This window comes from Rattus norvegicus, chromosome 4 (assembly GCF_021556685.1).
Source record: "Rattus norvegicus strain SHRSP/BbbUtx chromosome 4, alternate assembly SHRSP_T2T, whole genome shotgun sequence".
Taxonomy (NCBI): Eukaryota; Metazoa; Chordata; class Mammalia; order Rodentia; family Muridae; genus Rattus; species Rattus norvegicus.
Window position 1 is genome coordinate 154,852,924 of NC_141537.1, and position 16,431 is coordinate 154,869,354.

The 16,431-nt window shown below is 40.5% G+C and overlaps 1 protein-coding gene across 10 annotated transcripts in view; it reads right to left on the bottom strand.

Annotated features, from left to right (window-relative positions):
- The window catches only part of Erc1 (ELKS/RAB6-interacting/CAST family member 1), a 306,255-nt gene that overhangs the window by 41,213 nt on the left and 248,611 nt on the right, over window positions 1-16,431 (bottom strand).

Below are 16,431 nucleotides of genomic sequence, written 5' to 3' on the forward strand. Positions count from 1 at the left end.
TCAAGAGATGGAAGAGAGAATCTCGGGAGCAGAAGATTCCATAGAAATCATTGACTCAACTGTCAAAGATAATGTAAAGCGGAAAAAGCTACTGGTCCAAAACATACAGGAAATCCAGGACTCAATGAGAAGATCAAACCTAAGGATAATAGGTATAGAAGAGAGTGAAGACTCCCAGCTCAAAGGACCAGTAAATATCTTCAACAAAATCATAGAAGAAAACTTCCCTAACCTAAAAAAAGAGATACCCATAGGCATACAAGAAGCCTACAGAACTCCAAATAGATTGGACCAGAAAAGAAACACCTCCCGTCACATAATTGTCAAAACACCAAACGCACAAAATAAAGAAAGAATATTAAAAGCAGTAAGGGAAAAAGGTCAAGTAACATATAAAGGCAGACCTATCAGAATCACACCAGACTTTTCGCCAGAAACTATGAAGGCCAGAAGATCCTGGACAGATGTCATACAGACCCTAAGAGAACACAAATGCCAGCCCAGGTTACTGTATCCTGCAAAACTCTCAATTAACATAGATGGAGAAACCAAGATATTCCATGACAAAACCAAATTTACACAATATCTTTCTACAAGGCCAGCACTACAAAGGATAATAAAGGGTAAAGCCCAACATAAGGAGGCAAGCTATACCCTAGAAGCAAGAAACTAATCATCTTGGCAACAAAACAAAGAGAATGAAAGCACACAAACATAACCTCACTTCCAAATATGAATATAAGGGGAAGCAATAATCACTATTCCTTAATATCTCTCAATATCAATGGCCTCAACTCCCCAATAAAAAGACATAGATTAACAAACTGGATACACAACGAGGACCCTGCATTCTGCTGCCTACAGGAAACACACCTCAGAGACAAAGACAGACATTACCTCAGAGTGAAAGGCTGGAAAACAATTTTCCAAGCAAATGGTCAGAAGAAGCAAGCTGGAGTAGCCATTCTAATATCAAATAAAATCAATTTTCAACTAAAAGTCATCAAAAAAGATAAGGAAGGACACTTCATATGCATCAAAGGAAAAATCCACCAAGATGAACTCTCAATCCTAAATATCTATGCCCCAAATACAGGGGCACCTACATATGTAAAAGAAACCTTACTAAAGCTCAAAACACACATTGCACCTCACACAATAATAGTGGGAGATTTCAACACCCCACTCTCATCAATGGACAGATCATGGAAACAGAAATTAAACAGAGATGTAGACAGACTAAGAGAAGTCATGAGCCAAATGGACTTAACGGATATTTATAGAACATTCTATCCTAAAGCAAAAGGATATACCTTCTTCTCAGCTCCTCATGGTACTTTCTCCAAAATTGACCATATAATTGGTCAAAAAACGGGCCTCAACAGGTACAGAAAGATAGAAATAATCCCATGCGTGCTATCGGACCACCACGGCCTAAAACTGGTCTTCAATAACAATAAGGGAAGAATGCCCACATATACGTGGAAATTGAACAATGCTCTACTCAATGATAACCTGGTCAAGGAAGAAATAAAGAAAGAAATTAAAAACTTTTTAGAATTTAATGAAAATGAAGGTACAACATACCCAAACTTATGGGACACAATGAAAGCTGTGCTAAGAGGAAAACTCATAGCGCTGAGTGCCTGCAGAAAGAAACAGGAAAGAGCATATGTCAGCAGCTTGACAGCACACCTAAAAGCTCTAGAACAAAAAGAAGCAAATACACCCAGGAGGAGTAGAAGGCAGGAAATAATCAAACTCAGAGCTGAAATCAACCAAGTAGAAACAAAAAGGACCATAGAAAGAATCAACAGAACCAAAAGTTGGTTCTTTGAGAAAATCAACAAGATAGATAAACCCTTAGCCAGACTAACGAGAGGACACAGAGAGTGCGTCCAAATTAACAAAATCAGAAATGAAAAGGGAGACATAACTACAGATTCAGAGGAAATTCAAAAAATCATCAGATCTTACTATAAAAACCTATATTCAACAAAACTTGAAAATCTTCAGGAAATGGACAATTTCCTAGACAGATACCAGGTATCGAAGTTAAATCAGGAACAGATAAACCAGTTAAACAACCCCATAACTCCTAAGGAAATAGAAGCAGTCATTAAAGGTCTCCCAACCAAAAAGAGCCCAGGTCCAGACGGGTTTAGTGCAGAATTCTATCAAACCTTCATAGAAGACCTTATACCAATATTATCCAAACTATTCCACAAAATTGAAACAGATGGAGCCCTACCGAATTCCTTCTATGAAGCCACAATTACTCTTATACCTAAACCACACAAAGACCCAACAAAGAAAGAGAACTTCAGACCAATTTCCCTTATGAATATCGACGCAAAAATACTCACTAAAATTCTGGCAAACCGAATTCAAGAGCACATCAAAACAATCATCCACCATGATCAAGTAGGCTTCATCCCAGGCATGCAGGGATGGTTTAATATAAGGAAAACCATCAACGTGATCCATCATATAAACAAACTGAAAGAACAGAACCACATGATCATTTCATTAGATGCTGAGAAAGCATTTGACAAAATTCAACACCCCTTCATGATAAAAGTCCTGGAAAGAATAGGAATTCAAGGCCCATACCTAAACATAGTAAAAGCCATATACAGCAAACCAGTTGCTAACATTAAACTAAATGGAGAGAAACTTGAAGCAATCCCACTAAAATCAGGGACTAGACAAGGCTGCCCACTCTCTCCCTACTTATTCAATATAGTTCTTGAAGTTCTAGCCAGAGCAATCAGACAACAAAAGGAGATCAAGGGGATACAGATCGGAAAAGAAGAAGTCAAAATATCACTATTTGCAGACGACATGATAGTATATTTAAGTGATCCCAAAAGTTCCACCAGAGAACTACTAAAGCTGATAAACACCTTCAGCAAAGTGGCTGGTTATAAAATTAACTCAAATAAATCAGTAGCCTTCCTCTACACAAAAGAGAAACAAGCCGAGAAAGAAATTAGGGAAACGACACCCTTCATAATAGACCCAAATAATATAAAGTAACTTGGTGTGACTTTAACCAAGCAAGTAAAAGATCTGTACAATAAGAACTTCAAGACACTGAGGAAAGAAATTGAAGAAGACCTCAGAAGATAGAAAGATCTCCCATGCTCATGGATTGGCAGGATTAATATAGTAAAAATGGCCATTTTACCAAAAGCAATCTACAGATTCAATGCAATCCCCATCAAAATACCAATCCAATTCTTCAAAGAGTTAGACAGAACAATTTGCAAATTCATCTGGAATAACAAAAAACCCAGGATAGCTAAAGCTATCCTCAACAATAAGAGGACTTCAGGGGGAATCACTATCCCTGAACTCAAGCAGTATTACAGAGCAATAGTGATAAAAACTGCATGGTATTGGTACAGAGACAGACAGATAGACCAATGGAATAGAATTGAAGACCCAGAAATGAACCCACACACCTATGGTCACTTGATTTTTGACAAAGGAGCCAAAACCATCCAATGGAAAAAAGATAGCATTTTCAGCAAATGGTGCTGGTTCAACTGGAGGTCAACATGTAGAAGAATGCAGATCGATCCATGCTTATCACCCTGTACAAAGCTTAAGTCCAAGTGGATCAAGGACCTCCACATCAAACCAGACACACTCAAACTAATAGAAGAAAAACTAGGGAAGCATCTGGAACACATGGGCACTGGAAAAAATTTCCTGAACAAAACACCAATGGCTTATGCTCTAAGATCAAGAATCGACAAATGGGATCTCATAAAACTGCAAAGCTTCTGTAAGGCAAAGGACACTGTGGTTAGGACAAAACGACAACCAACAGATTGGGAAAAGATCTTTACCAATCCTATAACAGATAGAGGCCTTATATCCAAAATATACAAAGAACTCAAGAAGTTAGACCGCAGGGAAACAAATAACCCTATTACAAAATGGGGTTCAGAGCTGAACAAAGAATTCACAGCTGAGGAATGCCGAATGGCTGAGAAACACCTAAAGAAATGTTCAACATCTTTAGTCATAAGGGAAATGCAAATCAAAACAACCCTGAGATTTCACCTCACACCAGTGAGAATGGCTAAGATCAAAAACTCAGGTGACAGCAGATGCTGGCGAGGATGTGGAGAAAGAGGAACACTCCTCCATTGCTGGTGGGATTGCAGACTGGTAAAACCATTCTGGAAATCAGTCTGGAGGTTCCTCAGAAAATTGGACATTGAACTGCCTGAGGATCCAGCCATACCTCTCTTGGGCATATACCCAAAAGATGCCTCAACATATAAAAGAGACACGTGCTCCACTATGTTCATCGCAGCCTTATTTATAATAGCCAGAAAATGGAAAGAACCCAGATGCCCTTCAACAGAGGAATGGATACAGAAAATGTGGTACATCTACACAATGGAATATTACTCAGCTATCAAAAACAACGAGTTTATGAAATTCGTAGGCAAATGGTTGGAACTGGAAAATATCATCCTGAGTGAGCTAACCCACTCACAGAAAGACATACATGGTATGCACTCATTGATAAGTGGCTATTAGCCCAAATGCTTGAATTACCCTAGATCCCTAGAACAAAGGAAACTCAAGACGGATGATCAAAATGTGAATGCTTCACTCCTTCTTTAAATGAGGAAAAAGAATACCCTTGGCAGGGAAGGGAGAGGCAAAGATTAAAACAGAGACTGAAGGAACACCCATTCAGAGCCTGCCCCACAGGTGGCCCATACATATACAGCCACCCAATTAGACAAGATGGATGAAGCAAAGAAGTGCAGACCGACAGGAGCCGGATGTAGATCGCTCCTGAGAGACACAGCCAGAATACAGCAAATACAGAGGCGAATGCCAGCAGCAAACCACTGAACTGAGAATAGGTCCCCGTTGAAGGAATCAGAGAAAGAACTGGAAGAGCTTGAAGGTGCTCGAGACCCCAAAAGTACAACAATGTCAAGCAACCAGAGCTTCCAGGGACTAAGCCACTACCTAAAGACTATACATGGACTGACCCTGGACTCTGTCCCCATAGGTAGCAATGAATATCCTAGTAAGAGCACCAGTGGAAGGGGAAGCCCTGGGTCCTGCTAAGACTGAACCCCCAGTGAACTAGACTCTGCGGGGAGGGTGGCAATGGGGGGAGGTTTGGGAGGGGAACACCCACAAGGAAGGGGAGGGGGGAGGGTGATGTCTGTCCGGAAACCGGGAAAGGGAATAACACTTGAAATGTATATAAGAAATACTCAAGATAATAAAAAAAAAAAAGAAAATAAAATAAAAAAAAAAGAAAAAAAAAAGAAAATATAATTGTACTTTATTATAACTTAAAAAAAAAAAGATAGCAACTTCTTAGGGTGTGGGGAGAAACAAGAGTATTGAAAACAGTGGTTACTCTTGCATAAAAGTAAGCAAAATACATGCAAACCTCGTGTGTGTGTGTGTGTGTGTGTGTGTGTGTGTGTGTGTGTGTGTGTGTGTGTGTGTGTGTGTGTGTGTATGGGAGGAGGTGTTGAATCCAGGGCCACTGAGACACATCGCAAACTGCTCCTATTTTCATTCAGTAAGAACCTGTGAGTTTGGTAGGGCTTGATATTTTCAGATGACTGTGAAAACCAGGTAGGATGTGAAGGGTCTCATTGTACACAATGCTGAAGATAGCTGGCTGTTTAGGAAAGTGCCCGAATCATAAATAATATCAGGAAGAGTAGACAAGTGCTTTGTTAGTTGGATACTCCTCATCATGATATGAACCCATGGATCTGAGTGCATATGCTTTAGTGATTCTTAAATGCTGTCATTTCTAACAAGTAAATCAAATGAGGGAAAGGACTCCCCCCCCCCCCAGTCACATACAGGGAACCTCAAGAATGTAGGGTGTACCTGTGAACCACAGTATAGAGGGGTGAAGACGTTTTTAATGATTTGTTGCTATTGCATAAATATTCTCTTTAGTCAGAAAACTCCAGAAGTGAAGGAAAAAATCTTTTGTGGGGTGGGTGTTTCTTGGAGGTAACTGGGCAGGGCATGATGTCTGTTCTGTAGATAACCTACCCAGTACCTTCAGGACAGAGCAGTGGAGCTGCTAAGCTAGTGCTGAGCTCTCTAGGGATGCATCGATGCTCAGAAAGATTTTCAATTTTATGATTAAGTTTCAGTGATGAAAAAACTGGTTACCAGGCCTAGTTTTATGGGTGATCAGAAGAATGCATTTTATAATAGGACACAGGAGACCCACAAGGACCACTCACAAGCTGTGTAACTATTGTCACCAATGCTATACTTACTGCTACTTCTCAGCACTCCCTGCGTTCCTGGCAAAGGGTAACATGAATAGAATAAGTGAGGACATTTAATCTTCACAGTATCCCTCAATGCGATGTAGTCATTCTTTCATTAATTTAGGTTATATACAAAGTCATGGGTTTCATCTTAGCATCTTCATAAGCACACATCATACTCTGTTCTCATTTGTCCCCCTCCCTGAAGTTCCTAATTCTCCCACCAGTTAGTTTCCTATTGTATTTCTCACCTCCCTGAAGAGCCCTTCCTTCTCAGGCCTCTCTAGGATAGCACACAGTGAATTATGACTTAGCACAGAGGCTGTAACGCTTAAAGATGCTAAGTGACTTGTAGCAGTTACAGAGGTGCTGAGGGGCCAGTGCAGGTCTAAAGGCAAAGCTCTTTCTTCCACACCATGAGAACTATGTACAAACCTTGTAAGAGACACTAAACAAAGATGCTTTTTTCAGTTTCATGGATGAGATGTAGTCTTTCATTAGAGAAAAAAAAAAAAAAGCAGGACGTATAGGTGCATTACCGTACAAATGTCACACAATGACATCTCAAGAAAAAAATAGCACCACTGGACATTGATACAGCAAAATAACCGAGACTGTATCAAGAATAGCATCAATTCCTTTTCTCCCCTGTTTTCTATCTTCCTGCTGCAAAAGCCACTGTGTTTTCTCATACACAAGAAGCCCCACAGCAGTTCATCCAGCCCAGGTCACTTGTGACAGAGAGGAGAGGAGTATCTAGGAGGAATGATAAGGCCCCTTCCTTTCTTGTCTCCTGGAGACATGGAATAAAGGAGCTGAAGACATTGCAAGATGGAAAGACTGTCTACGCTCACGGACTGGCAAAGCTAATACTATAAAAATGATCCACAGATTTAACATAACCCCCGTCAAATTACCAACCATATTCTTCACAGAACCAGAAAAAAATCCACTAAAATTCACATGGAAACACAAAAGGTTCAGAATAGCAAAGCAAACCTGAACAGCACGAACAGTAAGAGAGGTGTAACACCAGACACCATTAGAGTCCACAGAAACTGCACGATACTGGCACAGAACGCCTGATTAATGGAATGAAGAATCCAGAAAAAAACACACAGCTAATATCATACAGTATTCAAGGAAGGAATACAAAAGACACATTTTTCAACAAATAATGCCGAATTAACTGGATATGTACATGCAGAGGAATAAAAACTAGATCTTCATCTCTTTCCCTGCACAAAAATCAATTAAAAATAAACCAGGGATCTTAATGCAAGACCTGAGATTTCCACATGAAGATGAGAGTGTGGGTGCTACATAGAAGGGGACAGAATAATCACAGGAGGCAGAGGGAGGGAGGGGCCTGCGAGGGAGAGAGGAGGGGGAGGGAGAAAAGGGGGGTGGGGATAGGATCAGGTACTGGAAAGGACAGAAGTACTGAGGGTCAGAAAATCGAATAAAAATATGTAGCAGTGGGGGATGGATAACTAAGGATAGCCACTAGAAATCCCCAGACACCAAGGAAGTAAGAGTTCCCAGGACCCAACGGGGAGTGCTTTAGCTGAAATATGCAACAAAGGGGAGACAGAACCTGTAGAGACTACCTCCAGTAGATAGGCACACCCTCCCAGTTGAGGTATGGGGCCACCGACCCATATTAAAATTGTTAACCCAGAAATAGTCCTGTCCAAAGGAAAGACAGGAACAAAAAATTGGAAAAGACTGAAGGAAAGGCCATCCAGAGACCTAGGGTGATCATCCCATCTGCAGGAAACCCCCTACCCCACCTCCCACCGCACACACACAATTGCTGATGCCAAGAAACGCTTGCTGTCAGGAGTCTGACATGAAGTTCTGCCAGCACCTGACCAATACTGATGCAGATACTCATAGCCAAACATTGGACTGAGCCAGGGAACCCCAATGGAAGAGCTAGAGAAAGGACTGAAGGAGCTGAAGGCGATTGTAACCTCATAGGAAGAACATTATCAACTAACCAGACCACCCAGAGCTCCCAGAGGGTAAACCACTAACCAAAGAGTATACATGGAGGGAGCCATGGCTCCAGAAACACATGTAGCAGAGGATGGCCTTATCTGACATCATTGGGTGTGGAAGGTCCTTGGTCCTGTGGAGGCTTGATGCCCCAGTGAAGGGGGATGCTAGAGCAGTGAGGCAGGAGTGGGTGAGTGGGTGGAGGAGCACCCTCATAGAGGAAAGGAGGAGGGAGGGGAGGGGATGGGGGTTTGTGGAGGGGTAATTGGGAAGGGAGATTTCATTTGAAATGTAAACAAATAAAATGATCAACAACAACAACAACAACAATGAGATACAGGTATAGCAAGGAGTTTCTGAAAAGGCCTCCAGACACAAGAAAGAATGTCAGGAACTGAGAAGTGGGATATATGAAATGAAAATGCTTTTGTACAGCAAAAGAAATTATGAAACAAGCTTTTTGAAGACAGAATGAATGGAATAAATCTTTGCCAAGTACACATCTAATAGGTATATAAAGGCTGCAAAAACTAAACAAACAAATCATACAATCACCAAATGGGCTACAAGATGAAATACAAAAGACCCATAAATATTTGAAGAGAGAAATAAAAATTAAAACTGCTTCTAGAATTAATTTCACCCAGTAAAAATGGCTTTAAAAAAGGCAAATGACAGAAAATCTTGGTGAGGACGTGTGGAGAAAGGGACCTTTACCCCATGTTGATGGCAATGTGAGCTAGTGCGGCCATTACTCACAAAATAATATAACTACTACTATTCGCACATCCACATTCATGACTCCGCCACTTACAGCAGTCAGGGAATGGAACAGCTAGGAATCTATCAACAGATGAGTGACTAAAGAAACCTGACCTGGGTACACGTAGATTTTCATTAGCTTAAAAGATGAAGCCACACGTTTGCAGGAAAATGGTTTGAACTGGCATTATGTTAAGCAAAATAAACCAGAATTAGAAAAACAAACACCACATTTTCTCTCTTTACATTTATGTGTGTGCATTCACATGTATGTGCAGATCATGAAAACAGGGTGGGGGCCATCAGAGGGAAGGAGGAGATTTTAATGAAAAGGGGAGGGGAGAAAAGGAATCAGGAAGACTGGTAGGTGTTATTCATGGGAAGGACAGTAGGGGCAGGGGATGAATAAAACCAAAGGATGATGATGCATATGTAGAAAAATACCATAATGAAACCTCTTCTTTGTATGATGACCTAAAAAGTTAAAAAGCCATTATCTGGGTTTTTTTCTGGATGCCCTGGCACACAAGAAATATAGGTAAAAACTATGGTGCCTTGGAAAGTTGATGTAGCAGAACAGATTGTTTTTCTTGTTGGTTCTACCTTACCTGATAAACCAGAAGCTTTGTGAACACGCTTGTACAGTAACCACTGTGGAAGGGGCCTGACATCAAAAGATGATTAAAGCTTCAACAAGCAACTTTCAAAAGCCAGAGTAAGAATGAGTGTCAGTCAGCCTAGAGATTCCCATTTAGGAAAACCTTTTGCCTTCTATGTGGTATGAAGACACAGTGTGACCTTGACAGTCACTACAATAAGCCAGGGGACATTAGAAGACCCATACCATGCTTCTCCAGCTGTACACTGTACCCCTGGACAAGGAGCAGTCACAAACGACAGCCATAACAATACTGCTTGTAGCTGAGGCTTACGCACAAAGGTAAGTTCCGTGTATGGACCTACCAGGCCTGTATTTATGTTTTGGTTTGCTTTACTGTTTTTTCTTTCAGGAACTGCTCATAGAATCACATATTTAGTCATGCAATATTTTCCTTCTAATCTATTTGGACTACTTTTTTGGAATTGCTCCTGTTTTCCTATATACACCTAAAAATATGTTTTAAAATTTCTTTTTATAGCCCAAGGGATCTAATTCTTAAGTTCAAAAGTTAAGAGGACGGAAGTGGTTCTTACAGACTTGGCCTTTGATATCTGGCAGAGCACAGGAGGGAAGCTGTGAGACTAGGGTAGGCTGCTATGGACATATACATGAGGCATACCCGACAATCTGGCCTTCAGTTCTCCAAGACTAAGTGGAACCTGTCAGGTTCAGTCTCAACACTGCAGTGATTTACTGAGATCAACGCCTCACGCAGATTATGACGCCAAACCACCCTTCTATATTTGGTGCTAAATTAGGCGCTCATCTGCTGGGCGCTTATTGTTTTTGCAGTCTGATGTTTTCAGTGATGAAATTGTTTCTACTAAATTTTCATCAGTGATGGTCCCCTGACTCCAAGCTTTCAGGATAGGCAGTGTCTATAGCCTTGGTACAGCAATAGAAGCTTCAGAAAATGGAACTTAGGTTGGCCATCAACCAACAAGATAAAGGAATTAAAAGTCCCAGAAGGAGAAACCAAGACAAGCTATAAAGAGAAAATTAAGGGGATGGGGAAGACAAAGAAGCCTGTTACTCCCATTGGCTAAGAATCAACTGGATCATGAAACCCAAGATCAGAAACTATGTTTACAGTCAAAGCCTTTATTTCCTTTACCCCAACATTATAAGGATTCCTTTGACTCCCTCTACCCATGGTTTCATCTTTCAGCCTACACATATATACATATAACAACTCAACAAAACTACCTTATGAACCAAGCTTGGAGTACAGATGTGTAATCCCAGCACTGGAGAGACTGAGACAAGAGGATTGCCTTCAGTTTGATGCTAGCCTGCACTAGGTAGTGAGTATCAGGACTAGCCTAGGTTCAGGGTGACAGTGTCTCAATTTTGTTCCAAGGGAAGGGGGGTGGGAATGGGGACCCAAAACACTTACCAAAAGCTTTGTCGCTAAAAAGTATATCAAAACATTTTAACTTAAGCTTTTAAATTTTGAAACAATAAAAATTTGAAAGCTACCAAAGTCATATAATCTTTTCTTTTTGTAAGGGGAGGGAGTGACAGCTCAGGCTGATCACAAATTACTACATAACTGAGGAAAACTTGAACTCCCTATCTTCCTAATCTTCTTTTCCCCCCAGCCTCTTTTTTTTTTTTCCTTTTTCTTTTTGAGACAAGGTTTCTCTGTGTAGCCCTGGCTGTCCTGAAACTTACTCTGTAGACCAGGCTGCCCTCAAACTCAGAGATCCATTTGCGTCTGTCTCCCAAGTGATGGGTTAAATGTGGCCTTTTAGAGAAGGCCAGGCCAACAACTGTAGAGTATGCAATAAAGTCATTTCTTAAGTCTATCTCTTTCCCTTAATGTCCACACTTAAATCCATATTAATACTTTCTTTGTCTCCACCCCTGCCCTGCTTTTTATAGTCCCATTAACTTGTAAGCCCCCTGTCTTAGCCTCAGTGAACAGTAACTCCGATGGCCAAGCATACTTCGCATGGCATGACTTTCTAGTACTGTGTATCTTCAGCAAAAGTCCCACAGGGTTGCTGAATTATCCTTGTGAGGCAGGATGGAAAGGGGGGAAAGATTCAAACATTTTTTTGTAACTTGACTGTGTACTTCTTGAGCATGAACTTTGCTCAAGCATGAGATGACATGTTGCAATGACTAAATAAATGACAGAATAAATCAAGAGACTTATACAAAGCAGTAAAAAAACTATGTGAAATTAACTCCCTTTGTCAACATGGAGATATTTAAGGATGATGTCTCAGGGAAGGCAGATAAAAGAGAGACATTTGTAGGATTGAAAGAAGGTGACAGGGTTGGGTATTTAGCTCAGTGGTAGAGCACTAGTGGTTTCCTAGCAGGAAACAGGGCCTGGGTTAGAGAGGATGCACTTGCCACACCATATTTACATCGAGAAAATCTGCATGTGAGTTTCATAATGGCCAAGGGATTAAATCATCCCCAATTCTAAGAATTCCCTTATAGCACTGACATATGCAGACTATGGCAACATCATTTACTTTCAGAAATCAGATGGTTAAGTTGAGGTCAGCTGTTGAAAATATTTTATGATCTTTAACATTTTAAGTCATTTGCAAGATCATAAGCAAACTTTGTGCCAGAACGTGATCAAAACTGGCTTATATATTTAGCATTTTTAATGGTTTTAACTACTTCTTTAAGTGATTCGAGATAAAACACAGATTCAAGATAAAAATCAATTTATCAATAAAATGTTCCTAGTTAAATAGTGTTGCAAATGAAATTGAAATTAATGGCAAGCTCAAACCAGGGCAAGTGATTATGCCTTCACCACATTACTGACAGTCCTGTGGACAGTGGGAAACATGCAGTCTCACTTGTCACATTACTGACAGCTTGTGGACAGTGGAAAACATGCAGCCTCACTTGTCAAGCTGATACAAGAACTTGAAAGCAAGATTTGAAGAGTTCCAGGCAAATAATTAATATTTTGGTATATCTGTGCTTTCAAATTCACACACATATTATAATCACATACATTTTATTTGTGTGGATATACATCTATTAAACTAAGGGTGATGAGGCACTGTTCTCGATAAGAGGAAAGCAAAAGCAATCATATTAATATTCTTTTATTCATGGCTCCTATGTTCTATTGTCAAAGACGAAGAAGAAAGGAGAAAGTGAAGGGAGAAAGAATATATGAACAAGCTAGTTTAGACAGAAAATCTTCTGTCTCTTATAGGGTTTCTGGTGCTGTGATGAAACACCTTGACCAAAAGCAAGTTGGGGAGGAAAGGGTTTGTTTGGCTTACACTTCCACATCACTCTTTAACATTGAGAAGTCAGGACAGGAACTCCTGGAGGCAGGAGCTAAGGGGAGACCATGGCGTTGGCAGTGGTGCTGTTTGCTGGCTTGCTCAGTCTGCTTTCATAGACCCAAGACCACCAACATAAGGGTGTCCCCACCCCTGTACCCCACTGATCACTACTGAAGAAAATGCCTTACAACTCAATCTTACGCAGGCATTTTCTAAGCCGAGATTCCTTTTCTCTGATGACTCTAGCTTGTGTTGAGCTGACATAGAACTAGCCTGTCTGTGTTCTGGTGCGCTCACTGGGGTGGCTAAAGTGGTCAGATGTGCACTACTGTTTGGCATCCTATGTTGGCAAATGTGTCACTGCTACTGATGGATTGTATTCTTTTACAGAACATGCCACTGACTATATATATATATATATATATATATATATATATATGAGGAAATCTCTTAAAATTTAAAGTGTCTTTTATTATTATTATGAGTAATAATAATAATAATAATATGTGTGTGTACCATGGTTCACATATGGAGTCAGTAGGTAAGTTTTTGGAGTTAGTTTTCCTCCTCTGACATATGTGGGGATAGGGAGATAGAATTACCGTTGTCATGCTTGCTTAGCAAGTACCTTTATCCATTGAGCAATCTTGCTAGCATACAAGTTGTTTTCCTAAAGAAAAATATTCCTCAACATACATGACATCAAACTTTCAGTAATAAGTTGTATCCTGATTGCCACTTAACAACAGCTACTAGTCACTTGTCCTAGAACAGAAATGCCTGGGACCCCTTTGTCACAACTCCCAGGTCTTCTGCAGTCTTACTTCTGAAATAAAGACAATGTACTGAGATGATGATGTCCAGTAATAGTAACAGCCACTGAAAACTTACTCTTTTCGGAATAAGTGCTAACTAATGAACACAACAGCACAGTGCTTAGGGATGTAAGAGCTGCTGACAGCATCTTACATGCACTGATAAATTCAAGAACTAGATAAAGAAACTCCTATAGAGAGGTGACCTTACTTTCCATTGGCCACAGAGTTAAGTGGCGGTGTCTGGATCCAGGCTATGTAGTCTAGGTCCATGTCTCAGAGTGCCTCTACTATTTTTTTTTTTCCAGAGCTGAGGACCGAACCCAGGGCCTTGTGCTTGCTAGGCAAGTGCTCTACCACTGAGCTAAATCCCCAACCCCTGTGCCTCTACTTCTTACACCACTGTTTCTTAGAGAGGAAGTCAAAGTGGGGAGAGCAGTCAGCCAGCGGGTGTGACTGTAAGGACTGGCAGAAATTGATCAAAGGCCTGCATTTGGAACCTCAGCTTTGCAGCCCCCAGCCTGGCCCAGCTCAGGCCTCTCAGCTCCTCCCAACTCATTATTTATGGTTTCTACTTCAGATTCAAGCTTCCACAGTGAGTGGTGGTTTATAAGGCGCTTTAGACAAAACATTAAGTTCTTAAGTTGGTGGGAAAACATAAATTTCAAATTCAAAATTTTGTTAAGAGAAATCCACTCTCTGTAGAGACAACAAAGAAAGAAATGCAGGATAAAAAGAAGCCAAGACTTCTGTAGGGCTGCAGGGATTGCTCATACAATTATTTTTTTAAAATTTTAAAAAATATATTTATTTACTTAATGTATATTACAGATGGTTGTGAGCCACCATGTGGTTGCTGGGATTTGAACTCGGGACCTCTGGAAGGGCAGTCAGTGCTCTTAACCCCTGAGCTATCTCTCCAGCCCCATACAATTCTTGATTTTGTTTTTGAGACAGGGTCTTGCTGTGTAGCTCAAGGTGGCCTTGAATCTATAATCTAAGTGCTGGTATTACAGCACACACCGCAGCTCCAGCCTTTGTTAGTGTTTTTCTTTAGGTACAGTGTTTTACCACTTCAAGTGTGTGGCAGAGTTCAGAAAGTGTACAACACTGTATTGTAAAACCAACAGTTCCAGCCAGCTAGCTGCAAAGGTGCCATGTGAGCCACCAGCAGCAGCAGGCACAGTCAGCCTCTAAGAACACAGGTAAGAAAGGATTAGTGCAAGAGGAGCAGAGGAAGCTTGGTATAGATCTGCTCCACTAGAGCAGCAGACATGGAAATGTAGACTCCAGACCCAGGACATGAGATGGCTTGTTTATTTTTCTTTTTTTTTTTTTCTTTTTTTTTTTTTTTTTTTTTTTTTTGGTTCTTTTTTTCGGAGCTGGGGATTGAACCCAGGGCCTTGCGCTTCCTAGGCAAGCGCTCTACCACTGAGCTAAATCCCCAACCCCATGCTTGTTTATTTTTCAATCTCTTGGTAAAGTTACTCACTAACCTCATTTTCCAAACAATAATGTTTCTTACCATTGACAAGCAAAGGGGCTGTGAGTAAAACAATTTGCGTATATGAAGCATATGTGTATACTTCCTGCAAGCCAAGAAGCTACCTTGCCCTGCCCAAAATGGAGAAGGCAGAATAATATTCATTTACAAATGACTGCTCAACTATAGCTATTGTGTGGCCCTACCCACCTCATGGTCATAATACGTGGCCCTGCAGTGTGCAGAAGAACAACCAGGACACAGGTTTCCTTTGACTTCTAGCTTTTTCTGGCAAGCAGCTCGCTGACGCTATCCTTTTCCCACCTGCTGCTAAAAGTCATACAGAAACCTGGCCACTGAACGACTTACCTTTTATCCGTTTTGGCTGTGTTCAATATTCTGAAGTTGATATGTTTGCATTTTTAAAGCAGTTTAACATCAAGACACAGACATTTCAGGGAGAACTGACTCCAGAGGAGTGAGGTCCACAAAAGCATGGGTGGTGTGTCCAGCAGATGCAAGGACCAGTACGTGTGAGCTTAGTAGTCACAATTATCATTTTCCAAGAAACTGATTTCCTTAGACAAACCTCAAGGGCATCATCAGATCAAAGGAAGATATGGCCACAGCTGCACTGTGTTTTCCAGCCAAATGGCCTATAAGGGAGAATCCAGACAGTGTCCTGGCAGCTGCTGAACATGGCAGTGATGTAAGAAAAGGAATATGAAATAATTTATTTTTCTTAAAAAAAAAAACCCTCAAATCCCCCCTTTATCAAACTTTGTTCCAACTTCATTGATATTTTAAGAGTAATATCAAAGCCCTAGGTTGTGACCCTCAGAGCTCAGTGTACTCTCTATAAGCAGGTAGGAACATGAAATGGTACAGTTTACAGTACAGTCTTTTAAAAACAAAAATAAAACACTGTATATTTATAGTTATCATAAAGTATATTTTAAACATAGGCTAATAGCAACATATCTGTCTGTGCGCACCCCATCAATTTGTGAGTTACTAAACTCACTGTAAAATCATCAGAGACAGGATGATTTATAAATAAAATCACTAATTGAGAAATTTCGTTATATGCCCTGGAAGTTCTGTCAAAAATGTACAGAAAGAAATAAATGTGACTAATAACACA